This window comes from Homalodisca vitripennis, chromosome 2 (assembly GCF_021130785.1).
Source record: "Homalodisca vitripennis isolate AUS2020 chromosome 2, UT_GWSS_2.1, whole genome shotgun sequence".
Lineage (NCBI taxonomy): Eukaryota > Metazoa > Arthropoda > Insecta > Hemiptera > Cicadellidae > Homalodisca > Homalodisca vitripennis.
In genome coordinates, this window is record NC_060208.1 from 119,946,177 (window position 1) to 119,960,433 (window position 14,257).

A 14,257-nucleotide genomic window follows, 5' to 3' on the forward strand; every position below is an offset into this window, starting at 1 on the left:
TTCATGTCTATTTAGAAATGAATTACCATACAAAACTTTTAAGTTTACAGTTGAAATTTTCCTGAAGGATTCTCTGGACCAAAAGATCTTTCCCACCAAATCTTGACTTTCCACTCTATAACTTTTTCTTTTTACCCAATAGAGACATGTTACATGTTAAAATCTCATAAGATTGTACTCGGTTTGTTTACAAAAAATTGTGTATTCAACTATTTTCTCGGCTTCATCTTGATATACATTAAGGCCACTGTAATAATATTTGCTAACGCTCAGCTAAATCGTATGGAGTGACATGCAACATCATCGAAATGAGTATTACCTGTAAATAAATTTAAATAAATACAGCTTAGTGTAAAAATGTGTCTATAGTTGGTTTGTTCTCGAGACATCGTGCGGACAGGCTGACAGGCAGTCAAGTGACTGATAAAGCAATGTGAGATTGTTACTTATAATCTATTTTTCTCAAAATTTTTACATTGGCCTTATTAAGAGGCAACCATGAAGAAAAAGACAAAAAACGTAGTATAAATAAATCTGTTCACAAAATACGGCGACAGTTGATAACATGACAATACAATAAATGAAGATACTCTTACTGTTTCAGATTGGTTGTTTTCATAAAAGTAACTGGGGTTTATTTAAAACTAATTTTCATTTTATGATTACCAGGTTTAGGGTGCTATTACAAAATATTCAATTTCAGTTCACTGTCTTTTAGCAAGTATTGACAACTACGTAAAAATTCCCAAACTGTTAATCATTATAGGTTGAAGCTTTTATCGTTTCTATAAGGTAGAAGTATGCCACACCACGTTACTACATGACATGCTTAATTAGGGACATCTACAGATGATCGAAAACTCGGTGTTGCCTACAGTGAAATGTAGTTTTTCCATTCAACATTTTAAGTTCATTGCTCAGTTCGTTCCAGAAAAAAGACCTCTGCGGATGGATAGACAGACCATCTCAATCTCTGATTAAGTCTTCTGAATAACAGGTCTTCGCGGTAATGCCTCATCCCGATAAAACACTAAGATAAGATCTGGTAATAAAATTTGGTTTGGTTAATCCAAAACTTTGTTGAATGTCCACTTTGAACACAAACTTTATATTTAGACAAAGATAAAACAAAATGGCTATGGAATTTTATAATATGAAGAGTTTAATTAGATTTCGATTTAGACACTTTAAATCCCTAAGGTTTTCCTCAACGCTACGCTCTCTAGATTAAAAAGTGGTGATTATTAAAGAAGACGCTCCATTTCGAAATCATCGCCAAATTTAGTTCTTCTAAAGATTTAGCTTTTCCTAGTTATTATTGTACAACGAAAATTATTTCATATGAATCCTAAAATATATTTTACTTCACATTCCACTAATGTTCATTCGTAAATATACAATAATATAAGGTTGATGTTTGCGTTAATAAAAACATTTTTGCTATTTTATAACCTATTTATTAACTTTTTATAATGATCCGTTGCTAGGATATCAGTTCACCTTACGGTGTTGCAAAAAAACAGATTATGCTGGATTTCAAACTGGCTTTGGTTATTCAACAGCTGTTAGTTTCATATTATATATATATATATACTGTCAACATTGATTCAAGTTTATAAAAATACTCATTTATTAATTCTTATTACTCATATACGCATGTATTTCTGTAAAATTACATTAACACAGGCTGATAATTAACCGTTACTGGCATATAGGTTAATTTTGTATAACATGCAACAGCTCTATATATTCAACCAAATAGGACATTTAATAGAAAGTGGACACGAAAATGAAATAATATTATAAAATTAATTATTATACTTGTAGGACTGATTATATGAAGTTTGTAAAAACAACAAACACAAACACAACACACACAAACACACACACCTTATATTGTTATGCAAGATATGAATCTTGGATATCTTAACAACAAGTAGTGGTTTTAGCCTCTAAATTGTTGACGTTTTAATATATTTGAGAAATATGAAAAATTAATAAAGAAAGTCTGTAATTACCCAAGAGCTGAAGACATGCTGAAACAAGCCAGTTTGAAAGATGTGTAAAGGTATGATACGTGTCACAGTAAAATATGGATATTCAGGATAAATGTCATCCTTCTGACTGATTCGTTACCTGTCTCCGATGCTACTTTGTGGGACATGTGTCTGCCTTCCTTCTACATTTATTCATAACATTTCCTTGTAAGAAATAAGGAAACTAAGATATTATACTATTTAATTACTGTAGTCCAACGATTTACGAATACTTACTGCACGTTTACTGCGTTTAGTGTAGTATCAGGGTATCCCATTAATGTCTTAATTGGGAGAGATGAAACATGTTTATGATTTCTATAAAATTGCTAAAGTATATTCAAACTTGCTATTATTTCAGAATAAAATAAGTGATATCATAACATCTAAAAAAAATTTCTAGGAATTTAGAATATATATGTTGTGAAATTTATTCTATCTTCCTATTGAATTTTAGTAAACACTTACTTTATCCCAAACATAAAGTACCCTCCTTTGAGCCTGTTGAATAATGAAGTTTCCAATACCTTAAACTGACAACAAAAAAACAGCACGGTAAAGGGGTAAGGGCGGTCAAGAAGAACCCCCATTGACGTAGGCAGATATATATTAGTTATATTTTTAAGTTATTAGTAAGGTAAACTAGTTAAATTATATTAAATAATAATCTCGTTCATGGAGTACTTTTCATGGTATATATGTGTTGGCTAACGTCAAAATAAGTTAGATATACCATCTTCTAAATAGTAGATAGATGATATCTTAATTATGTAATTTTAACTCGTTATGTGCCAAAATGTTTAGCTCTGTTATAAAGTAAGAATATGTAACAACTACTTAATACGGTATTTAGGAGGAGTTTTATAGGAACCTTTTATTTAAAATATTTGCCAAAAAGGAAGAAAATGGGCAACATGGCCAGGACCGCAGAACCCTATTTCATTCACAAATTGGAATCGGTTAAAATAATTTAATCGTTTTCCCCTTCCTAGTGTGAACACACTCAGTTTTCTCTTCAATTTGTGGGGAAAATTCAAAAGAAGTAATGACCCCTATATGCTTTAGTTATTAATAGAGATTAAAAAAAACCCCCCCCCCCACCCCCCCCCCCCCCCACCCCCCCCCCCCCCCACCCCCCCCCCCCCCCACCCCCCCCCCCCCCCACCCCCCCCCCCCCCCACCCCCCCCATATATATTTTTATATATTGTGTATGTAATTTAATAAGCAACCGTGGCTGTTCAGTTTTCTAGTAGACGTGTCCGGTTGATATGTATCATAATCATCACCCTGAAGTTTACTGACATGGTAATGCAAAATTCATCCAGACCACAAGGTAGTTGCGTTATGCGTCTTTAAACTAGATGTAGTGGCGGCTTCAAATGCGATTTATTTGTAAAACGTTCTGGTAATCAGAGACTCTGAAAGAAGTGAATCACTCGCAGCCTGAATACGGCCCGTACGAAACTATGTGACCGTGACGAGTGCGTTTATTTAACTGCCTAGGTATTTGGCACCTCGAATATATACCAAGTATTTGGAATAACCGGTCCTTGTGGGTCCTGCTCTGTCCAGAAAGTTACAAGTTTCAGAATTGACTGTGATAACCATCAGATTATCGGTTCGTGTCCATCATGCCATGAAAATTTCTGGTTTCAATGAGCATAAATATTTATTAAACATGTTTTGGTCGTTCTCTCCCGCCACTTTAAGAGACTGTCTAATGCATAAAATTTGAATCTGTTGACTGTTAATAGTCAATCATAATTATAAATCCAAACTGCAGAACATCTATGTAAACATACTAAATAAGAAGATTTTGTTGAGTGAATTAATAAGAAGGCAGATTTTTCGCTCTGCAGCAATATCCAACAACTCATTATGTTTCTATGTTTCTTATTACTTCTCCAGACTTTTCCCGTCCAATATATAAAAACCTTTTATTGTGCTATTTAATTCTAACTGTTACGATAGGATCGTTTTTTAATTCCAACACACATACAATTGACTTAAATACACAACTCTAATAATTTTTATATTTTATTTATTAATTAATAGACTGCTGATATTGATTCTAAAAGCAGAATGGTATAATGTGTTTGCTTTTTTTACTACTTTACTGTACGAAAGGGCTGTTCTATGAAGGTCACGTGGAAGGGCAATGACTGGGTGATATTTACCCTACTGGTCAATGACTCCACATACGACTCCTTGATGACATTTACACGTGCAACAAAGTATAAAATACACATTGTAAACTCTCGTTCATTTTTAGCATTTTTTAAAATTGTTTTAATTAACTAGCTTTAATATTTTGACCATTCTCAACAACCTTTTCCTGTATATTCTTAATTACAATATGCAAATGCAATTTTCTGGTGGTTACCAAAAGAGTAAGACAAGTGATTCATTTTACTATACTTTAAAAGAAGCGTCCATAAAAATTGCATAAAAAGTCCATGAATATGTGCTTAAATACAGGATGTAACACAAATCAGCTTGATAATACGCAAACGATCATAGATAAATCTACTTTTTTGTATTATCTACCATTTTGTCATGTCATGGGGGTAGCCCGTAAGGAGTCAGAAGAAAATCTTAAACTAGAGCATGTGTAGAGTAGTACATCAAATTAAATGTCTCTATTAATAGAGTACAATGGTACAAATCAACCTAAAAAGGTTCGGTGTAGGTGGTTTAATAGTTTTGTCCTTGGCTCAAGTTGTGAAAGTTAAACTTATTAAATGAATACTGGAGCTAAGCAATAGTTTTTTAGGATAGTTATTGAAATTTTACAACAGATATTATTGGTATAAAATATGTACTTGTTGTTATGCTGACGTTAAAAATGGTTTTGCCGAACTCCTTGTAGACCATCCTACATTGGATATAAAGAGTCAGTAGCTACCTTAAAAACTATTTAAATCCAGTATTTACTCGTAGATCATTTCTTATTTTAATGAGGACGTTCAACCCTTTTATGTGGATGATGCCCGTGATTGTAGCTAAAATTATTCGGTAAAATCTCCAAAAAAATGAGAATTCTCAACTTGTAATTTCCTTATGTGAGCATAAATATTGCAAACACTTCAGTTCTTTAACGTTTTCTTAGCTACAATCTTTAGTAGAAACTTCGTTTATATAATAAACATACAAGAGAATTAAAGCTCTAATTCTGTTAAATTCTATTTAAAATACTTTCAGAAATAAATAAACATTCTCATAAACTCTTTAATGTAGTTCATAATAACCAATCTGTTCATTGCTATCAGACTTATAACGTAGTTTTCCCAGCTTCATTTTCACAAACCACAAACCTCTGAATCCAAAAATACTTTATTTCATAAAAGGCTTATACATTCATATATGGGTATTTTAATGTAATACGGACGTAGTTTGTAAACGTGAATAATTACCGTAATTTTGATGTGTGAACTGTTTTTTCACCGCCCAGAAGAATTAAGTACATTTCCGTTGCAGTTCCTAAGAGTAGTACATTACAACTTACGTTCAGTAAAAAGCCACAAGATTATACATTAAAACAATAAGAGAAATTTAAAAAATCCTGTATTCTTAAAGTTTCTTATCTCTGGTAACTGATTATGAGCCTTTTTACACTCCGAAAGTTCTCAGCCCCTGCGAACTCTGGCACCCCTCGGCCTCTGTAAACTCATGGTCTCTAGCACCTCCCCGGCTACTGGGACTCATTAATACCAGTTCCTATCCTGTGGGAGGTCTCAGACTCTAGAAGCACTGGCCCCTGGTATGTTCCGGCCTCAGAATTTGTCCCCACCTATACCAGTCCTTGCTTGTAGGAGCTCTTAGCTTCTAGGAATTCCGGGCCTCTAGCACCTCTCATACTTTGAGACCTCGCCACCTCTAAAACTTTCAGCCTTTAGCAATCCTAGCCTTAGGCAGCTCCAGACCTCTGAAATTTCCTTAACTAGCAGCTCTTTAAAGCATTTTGCAGTTCCTGGTCTTCAGAATGTCTCACTCTTTCGAACCTGCAAACCTCTGTCAGATGTAGGTCTCAACCCTATAGAGTTGTGTTTTACTATCTTAGAATACATAAATACTGTATTATGATTAAAATCCATAGAAGATCCATTCCCATTTGTAGTTAAAACAGATCCGATCAAAAATTGTGTGGGATAAGATTGCGTCCGTAGGGCAATGACCCCATTCTTTAAATAGGCGCCGAAATTCCATGTTCGGTGAAAGTTTTGTCATATAGAACGGCCTTTTGACTAAAAATGATTCAACAACAAAGAGTTTGTTGTAATTGTACATATTATGGATTTCCGTCCTAGAGCTCTGTACCCCCATTCATGAGAGTATCCTGAACAACCATACTTTGTTAAGATATAGAACTAAATTTTGTTAAAATATATCCTACCGTAATTCGTCTATAGTATATGTGCAAAGGTTGATTTGGCCAGAGTGCTCCACCTCCTTGTATTAAAGCCTGTTATGAGCTATCCTTGGCCTTTACTAGTTTTATAGAAAATTCATGTCAGTTTTGACTGAAATCCATCCAACTACCGGACATTGTAGAATAATTGTTTATAAAATGGTTTTAACCTTACGACTCCTTCTTCTTGTCTCAAAAACGGTACCGAAACCCCATCCAGGGTAAACATTTATCACGCTAGAACGTCCACTTCAGTTTTATTAAAATATATCCAACCACAATGTATCTAAAGTAGAAAATCATAAACACTACACAAATATGGTTATGAAACCAAGAGCCCGACATTTTCAACGTTTATTCCAAGTTTCGTGAAGATGGGTCAAGAATCGCGGCCGCAATATAATTGATACATATATAGATACACAATATTTACATTTACGCACTGCAATATATAGTCTTAGATAAAAAATCTGCAAGTGGATACGTTCGCTAGCCACTCTCATTCAAGCAACACTTTCAAGAGGTCTGGTGTCGCAATCATGTAAAGTTGTTATTCCGTATTAGCGCAAAAGAAATCACGACCGTGATTCTGCTCATAAACGATAGTGAGTATACGAGGAAGCAACCCATCCGTTCAGTTTAAAAGGTTCAATTAACTTGCCTAATTTTGGAATATTTATCTGTATGTCCCTTATAGACTCAGAAACTATTTGACAGATCATTATGTAAATTTGTATGTACATGTATTTTTCATATGCTATGACCATTGATGTAACTCACCACCAGGCGGCGCTGTAAAATATAACATTTATCAAAGCGCCTGCACATTATAAACTGCAGTTACGAGACAGTCCACGTATAGCCAAATAAATAAACCAAACACTATTTAAAGACGCTAAGTCTTAATACATATTTGTCTTTAAAAGAAATTACTGGTTGAACTTAAAACTTGAGTGTTTAGACTACTTTGTAATTAAGTACATGTACGTATACAATGGCTATAAACATACACTTTTGACAGATTTTATTGCTAGTGGCAACAAGGTAAAACTCTACATCGGCAATGGAAATATAATTCTCTTGAAACAGAAGTGGTCATACACAAAGCTTACGAAATGCATGTGAAGCCGCGGGAAGCAGCTAGTAATATTATAAATGTAAAAGTCCCTCTGTTTGTTTTTTAAACGCGTAGAATATTCAACCGATTATACTGAAATTTTAACCCCTGGTATGAATACAGGCTTGTTTTTATTTCGAAATTCCCCAGTCTCTACCTCACTGTTCTTTAAGGTAGCGAAAGATCTCACTTGGTCTTTTAAATTTGCGAAATATTAATTGAAAGAGCCAGTTAAATGTAATCAACTGTTCTGAGTAAACATTTTTTTATGACTGCACAACCAAATGTTTAATTAATTTAACGACTATTTGTTTACATTTATAGCGCAAAACATAGAGTAAGCTTGATAGTACCAACACCATATTTCCACCATAACACTTTTTGAAACGGTGGTTGAGCACAGAGTAAAAAAATATCCAGATACGAGAATTTAAATATTTTCTGAAAATGTACTTTTAAACTCAATATATTAACTCTTTATTTAAAAAAAAAAAAATAAGTATTAGATATAAAAGACTAAATTAACTATGAAACTAACGACTATGAATAACTTCATAGTAACTTTCACTATGAATGTAAATAAATAAAGAATATCTGTCAATGTATATACTTTCTTGATTGGGAACAAGGCAAACGAATTATGGAACAAAAAGTTCTTTGATCATAGTAAATTTAAATAGGCATAAATATACTCATTTTGGCATAATTTCCTTCTGCGTGCTAAGCCGCTGGTAACTGCTAGTAGTATATATGCTAACACTGCAGAATAGATCTTTAATTTTCTCTGCTTATAAAAAATAACCTAATATTTGTAAAACTATAAATTACATATTCATACCAATTAAATACATGACACCTTTCATAACCGGATAAAACAAAATATTGAAAATAACTTAGATGTACCCATTCTAGAAAATAGTCTTTGTAGCCATATCAAAAATCCAGATCAATAAATTAAAATTCGTCATCTTATTATTGTTTTTCAACACGTGATGTGGTTTACGCCTTCCTAGTAATTATGCTTCTACGAAGAATTTAGATATTATTCTAAATTAGTTTTGATTATTACGGTATACACTAGCACGATAACAGTTTTCATTGTACTACAAAGAGCACACATTTTTGTCTGTGGACTAAACAATATACTTATGCAGACTATTACAATTCTAATGCTTCCATTGTAAATAAATGAGTTTTTTATTAGAGGGCAATGAGTGAAAACTGTACGAAAATAATTTCTTTCAATCTTTACTGTCTAACGAATGTGTAATTATTCTTTACAAATAAGGCCATATTCCAAAATACTGATACAGCTGTAATATTATTCTACTCTATAATAAAAGAAGAGAGACTGAGAAAAGTGCCAAAGCCATGAGAGGAAAACATGTGCTCGTGGTCGGGAGTTATGGACTCTAAAAGTAAATTTACATCCATACGCTGTGATACTCGGAGAACACATTAAATATCTTGTCTCTATGTACACGCCATCTGCTACTATCTTTCACTCACTCACTTACATAACAGACCAAGTTCAAAAATAACCATACCTTTATGATATTATTCTACCTCATTATAGAAGTAGAAGAGCAAAACATGCGTTCAAATCACGAGATTGATAAAATGTGCTCGTTTATGGGCTCTGGAAGTAATTTACATTCATACGCTGTGAATGGACAGAGAGCACATTAAATACTGTGTCTATGTACAGACCCAGATCGGAAATAGCGATACCATTATGATATTGTTTTACTTCATTATACAAGTAGAAGTTTGGGGAAAGGTGCTAAAGCCATGATAATAAAACTCTCATAAAAAAACAAACTCATTATTGGAACTCATGGTATTCTAAAAATAGCTACTAAAAATAATCTCTAAAAGTTTGTCTATCGAATTAACGTCGATCTGCCTATTGATATTTTAATTATTTTACTGCCCAGACGAGCCATTACGGTTCCAAAATATGTTTTTTCATTACAACGAACATATTTTGGGTCCAAAACGAAGCGTTCAACAATCTCATGTCACTGTATACATGTGATACATGATACAAATAAATATGTTCTCTGTGTCCGGTTTCCTGTTGGAATTTTTCATAAAATAAACATGCTTTTTCTTAACATCACATTAATAGGTAACTTGCATTAAAAAAGTTTTAAATGTATTTAATATAGTTTGTTTGTACCCGCCACCCCATAAAACCCATACCGGAGCAATCGTTAATAATAATAACCCCAAAATAATAATAATAATAATCCTGTGTTATTCCCGTTATGAACACAGACATGTTATTGCAAAACCGTTCCCAAAGTGAATAATATATTAAAATTGTTGCAATTCCATTTTACCTACATTTAAACCTTACAATAGATGACATACAATTTTTTACATTCAACCTCTAATTCTCAATCATTCCTAAGTTTTTTCCCCCATTCTAGCCACAATGTTCATGTCAGCCGAAATCATGTTGGCCTCCCAAACGTGACTCTGTAAACTATGAAGGATGCTTGGAGGATTGCTTTTGAAATCAACTCTGTACTTTGAGAACGAGTGTTTATAAATTCTGTTCGTACCAAATCACAGAATCTTTAATTGAATTGGGCCATTGGTTTGACAAAATAAACTTCTACCTGAGAAGGCAAATGTTCGAACAAGCCTAACCGTTCTGTAGCTCCGATCTCCCAGATCGGTAGTTATCCCTGCCTTGTAGTATTCATAAGAGTTGTGTTTTCGCTACCTCTTATAGGGATTGCAAACTTGTGTCTTGAAAAAACAGAACGACTATAAAATATAGGAGTTTCAAGGTAACGTCAACAGTTTTCAGAATTTTGAATGCTGGTCCTCAAGTACTCTTTTACAGTTACAATATTACAATTATTCTTGAGTCGGATTTTCCTTTAGAAGAATATAAGCACTTTATAAAAATAAAATGGGTTTTTTAAATTTTGGGTTTCTGTGTACAACTTCCCCACAAAGCTACGCTGTATGGATAAAATGGTGAGTAGAGTATTCCATAATACACTCATAATCAGCGCCTAAAGTTGGGCAGTTATTTTGGATAGTTTTTTCCTCAGTACACCATCAAATTAAATGCCTCAAGGACAATTTTTGCACAAACGCTACTAATGTACTTGTCAGTCCTTATGGCAACCGCTCAATTAAGTTGTTATTCAAGTGAGGAGTTTTTGTTGAGTAGATTTCTTCAATGTTGGTTTTGACCAAGATTTCCTGTTGGACTATAAGTCATTAATATTTTTGTTGCAGACAATCTGAATTAAAAGTTGATTTTTGAGTTGGATTTTGTTTTAATATATTAGACTCATTGGGAAGTACTGAATATTTTTGTCAAGTGCAATCCATGTCATCATTTCACAGGTTCTGTGTATGATTTTGCATACAGCTGTTTCCAAAATGTTATCCCCTTACAAATTAAACCGGTGGTGCGTAAACTCATTGAAGTTACTATGCAATTCTCCTCGCTTAAAGCACTTTATACGGCAATAATCTTTTGGGCACCACGTTCTAAGACGGTATAGCTAATAGTTAGATGGGCATTGTTTTTACTATTCATCACTAAATTCAAGGCTGCCTGCAAGAATCCTATCCGTATCCAGGAAAGAGTAACCGAAGATGTTCATGTTTTCAAAGACATCTACAGCTTCTGTCCACCCCCCCCCCACCCCCCCCCCCCCCCACCCCCCCCCCCCCCCACCCCCCCCCCCCCCCACCCCCCCCCCCCCCCACCCCCCCCCCCCCCCACCCCCCCCCACTACACATGGTCAAATAACACTTAAACTTACTTGACTGTGCAATTTATACAGCGACTTATTATTGCCATTAAATCCCTGTGATAAGAGTGGTTATCCAGCATCACTTCGATTTACTTATGGACGGTATTTGAAAACATATTGTGATAAACCGGAAGACTTCTCTGGCGGTTAAATGTCAAACATTACGTGCGATACGTTTTCTCTTCTTTCCTGTGAATAGCTTGGTACTTTATTCACAATCATGTTCCTGATGTTCGCCTGTTAAGTTGATCAATTTATCAGCTGAATCAATTTTAGTTATTTAATTTAAAAGAAAAAAATATTTATAAATGTCTTAATAAACAACAGTTTGGTGGCGTCAAATTAATAAAAAGTGATGTGTTTCATTTCAGAACAGTCTTGTTATTTTCCAACTACTTATTCAACTCACTGCAGCAACAGCAAACATATTTATGAAACATTGATTAGGCTCAACGTCAGGGAATATTCTTTTCATTGTGTAGTCATAATTTCTACGAGAAAATAGCAGAATAAAATAATTATATAACAAAATTATTACAATAATGTGACATTGTAACACGTGACTATTTTATTTATATAGTAACAGTAAAATAGACTAAGAAGTCTATGTTGAAAGTTGGTGACAAAAGTTTATTTTGGCTCACTCTTGCGTTGTAGTAGCATTTCTAGCTCACCGTAACTGAACAAAAATATGTATTTGCCACGTGGTACTCATGTGTAGACTTTAAATTCTGTATGGATCTTCACGTCTGCATAAACATGAATAAGTTCTATGATGATGCATGTCAATTCTATGGAACTTGGCTGAGCATGAATTAAGGTTACCCACTCAGTAGGCTCCGTGAGTTTATATTTCATCTGGCGGGCGATGCAAAAATTGCTTTAGGGATCATCCGTCCACAGATGGTGTGACATAATTGTTCCTTGTAAATAACAGAAGACAACTTCAGATTTGTTATAAAAGGTGGAAGGCTGTGATAGTGAAGTTATTATATGTATTGATAATGCTTGAGCTTCTGCCAATCCCAATCCAGCTCCACCTCTTCACTCACCTTTATATTATTTTCATTGAATATATTTTACTGAATATGGCCCTGAACAGCAAGCTTGATTTTTAATTGTGTACACAGTGTTATAATATTGGACGGAATGTTTAATTAAATTATTTCATAACGATGTTAATATCACCGAACTTGTCATGAAGACTCCTCTCATATTCGTACATGTATTGATGGAATACGAAATATTTACTAAGTCTGATAACTTCTAAACCAATGTTCAGACGGACGACGAATAGGTGTTCATAAAATTTTAAAATATAATTTTATGAATAAAAATGTTTTTCAGTAAATGTTCCAAAATTGGTAAAATTTTCGGAAGTTTAACTGTGTATACATATTTGGAGGAAACGCTCAGTTTCGTTGATTATAAACTATAACTCTTCTATGTTTGAAACTTATTGGCGTTTTAACTCTTGATACTCTAAATTAAACTAATTTTCATAAACTTGATTGTGTCTAATAATGTGTCAGTTTTCACATCTTTGGACATGTACGTTGTTAAATGTATGTCTCAGGAGAAGTAATTCGTTTGCGGTGTCTAATTTGCGTTAGTCCACTTTACTCCACTAAAAAAACCTAAAAATATATACTTACCTCAACATTTTGGAACTCTATGCCTACAAGTCGGATAGGATGAGGAATGGAAGACTCGAGCATTGATCTTGCCTGATATGAGCCAGAGTTCGTGGTGGATATTGAACATGTAATATCGGAACCGAGCTGCAGTTGAATCAGTTATACAGGAAGTCTTTATTGAGGTATGGGGAAGGATTTAAAGTTTCGAATTGAATTCTGCATCCATGCCAAGCTCAGATAACCCAAAGTAAAACTATTAGTGTTGTTTAAACCAATCCTTAACTATTTGCTAGTATCTCATTAAGGATACTATGTTGACTTTAGTAAATTGAGACATTTAAAACTTCATCATGACTTTGTAAATACACTTATGAAGTACGTCGCCAAAATTCTGCAACGTTCGCAATAACTAAGCTCCGCTTTAAGATAAGTAAACTTTGATGATGAGGAGTTGATAGACAGTAGTTAGTGGTTAGGAGTAGAGTAGACAGAATTGTATGGTAGGTAAATGTGGGAAATGTTAAATAAATCCACAAATCATAGTATATAATTTAAATTCCATATACTGTATCATTATTACTCGTATTAGCGACACTGTGGTGGAGCAAAATGAATTATTGATCGGGGAACTCATAAAAGCAAACATCTAATCAAAACTTATAACTATCTCCTATCCTTTGAACTTTGTGTTGAATTTAAAGTTAAAGTAAACTGTCAGAAGATAACTGGAACCTTACAAACCTCTCATCGATCACAATATCTAACGTTTCTATAGTAACAAAATATATTTTGCTCTTCAAGCTTTGACAATATTCATCTTGTATCTCAAACGTTATTGCCTCAACACTTTATTTTATCTACATATGATAGAGACTAAGTATTAAATGAGAAGTTATTGATACATAATTAACTGTTTCATAATTGTTCTGCTTGAAATCTCGCCTCCTTAATAGGTTACCGCCACCAGATCTGCTCACCTACCTCACATACTGCATAAAACTGGGCTAAGTTTAACAGATTTAATCCAATAAAACAATTAGCTAGTGTTGCACTAGGTTCATCGAATTTAATACTAGTAATAGGACTTGCCGTTGGATAAAGCCTCAAAGACCTGTTCCAGTTATATTTTTTTACATATCATGTTCTTTGATGTTGACTCTCAAGTACAAAGAATAAAACATTATGTTTCGAGAGAGTTAATTGAAAATTTTAAATTATTTATAGATTTAAACTGTTTTTAGATCAATTTCAGTAACTTAGCAATAGCGAC